At 37.7% G+C, this 2,088-nt stretch overlaps 1 pseudogene; it reads right to left on the bottom strand.

Annotated features, from left to right (window-relative positions):
• LOC107689108 (integrin beta-3-like) overlaps positions 1-2,088 on the bottom strand; it is a 16,631-nt pseudogene that overhangs the window by 13,459 nt on the left and 1,084 nt on the right.

Below are 2,088 nucleotides of genomic sequence, written 5' to 3'. Positions count from 1 at the left end.
TCCGTGAACCGCTCTACCTGCTCCGTCAGAGACAGTACATTACGGTAGCCAAATTGAGGTGGGCAGGGTTTAGGAAACCTACACCAGTCAGAACACAGCAGGGAGACAGGAATCACTTATAGGAATAACTTACTCACTCACTCTATTTGTCATGTGCTTTTCTATTGTGAAATGAAGTTGAGCTTACTTATAACAAGGATTTCGGATGACTTCTTCAGGGTAAATGTACATGTAAGGTGAGAGCGGTTTCTCTACAAAAGCTCCAAATCCCATGCGCAGATTACTGGTGACGACCCGTAAAGCACTGGTCAGATCATTGCCCAGTGTATAAAGCTTCTGCAGGTCGTCCTTCATGGTATTGGTCATGTCCATCAGGTAGTACAGGTCCACTGGGTAATCAGCTGCTTTGCTTCACAGTGACGGTGAATTTCTTTGAATCGTCTTAAAGAGAAATGGGACAGAAGAGAAGATTAAAAGGTTTTTATAGGATTTCAATTTGTAGACAAAACTCATTCTTTGACTTATTTTGGGAGAAATGCACATGAATGTTTTTGATAACATTACCACCCCAATGCCCATTTACTAACTCAAGAAACACTTCATGACTTCACCTCATGACTTTTCCTACTTGTATGATTTCATAAACAGTTCATAAATTTATCTTAAAATTTGAAACCAGTAATAACATGCTGTAAAAATACTCTGATGATAAATATAATTTGAATTTGATAATTAGAATTTGAATAGTAAAATTATTTTAAAAAATGATTCCTCCTCTTCTTATTATTATTATTATTAAAATTTTATTTATACATGTTTATAAAAAATTATTATTAAAAACATATTATTGTTATTAAATATGATAATATGGAACCCCAGAAATCAAGAACATAAAATTAATTTGAACATGAACTGTACTACTACTAATAATAATAACAACCATTATTTACCATTAGGCTATATACCATTATTCTTTAGAAAATAAAAAAGAAATTTATCCAAAACTCAATAAACTTCACGCCACAACCAGACTGAATGAGACTGTCTCTGAGATCACAACGGGACAAACTCGACCCTCCCTTTCCAAAGATCTGACAGATACACATACATATATTGAAAACAATCAGAGGGAAGCATTTCCAGCAGCCATTTGTGCATCTATGCAGGAGTGTTCATTCATGCATGTGGATGGAATTTAGTTTCTTACCTCCTGAGAGCACCAGGCACAGGTCGGATGTATCAACAAACATTCTTTGCAGTTTCTCACTTCTCTGGAAGTGCAAATGTTAGAGCCTAGAAACAAGAACATCATTAATTTCACATACATACTTTAAGTGGTTTCTTTCTGTTTAGAAATGTCTTTAAAGGGGTCATATGATGCGATTTCAAGTTTTCCTTTCTCTTTGGAGTGTTACAAGCTGATTGTGCATAGATAAGATCCCTGAAGTTGCAAAGACTAAAGTCTCAAAACCAAAGAGATATTCTTTATCAAAGCTAAGACTCTGCCACGCCCCCCTAAAACGGCTCGTTCTAACACGCCCCCACATATCTACCTCACTATGTGGAAATATTAGCATAATGCCGCCCAAATGTGCACGCAAAGAAAGAAGGCGTGGTTTCAGTAACCGCAGTTAGTGTTGATGCAGCCATGTCAGGGAGACGCTGTGTGTTTCTAGGCGAAAGCAAAAGCACTTTATTTGGCCTTCCAGAAGTAGATGCAATTAGGAATCATTAAGATTACTTACAACAGAACAGCAATGCATTTTATGGACGACCATTTCGTGAACCTAGGAGAGGAGGTAATTCTGACTTTGCTATGACAATCTGGCGCTTCTGAATCAGCTACTGTTTTGTTATTAGTTTTAAGTATTTGCTATTGACTGTTCAAATGCGGAGTTTTGCGCGTCCTGTGTGTGTGTGTGTGAGCGAGAGAGAGAGAGAGAGAGACATCACAGTGGAGTCAGCTGTCTTAACCGTGGCATGTGTAATGCAAACGCATACCAGCTTCATCACTGTGTCTGTCACACGACTTTCGGACTCTGTCTTTACATTTATTTTGAAAGATGAAGCTCACGATTATGGTAAGGG

Source organism: Sinocyclocheilus anshuiensis, unplaced genomic scaffold (assembly GCF_001515605.1).
Source record: "Sinocyclocheilus anshuiensis isolate Anshui unplaced genomic scaffold, SAMN03320099.WGS_v1.1 scaffold653, whole genome shotgun sequence".
Taxonomy (NCBI): Eukaryota; Metazoa; Chordata; class Actinopteri; order Cypriniformes; family Cyprinidae; genus Sinocyclocheilus; species Sinocyclocheilus anshuiensis.
The sequence above is the reverse complement of the archived record's forward strand: the minus strand, read 5'-3'. Positions and strand labels throughout refer to the sequence as shown.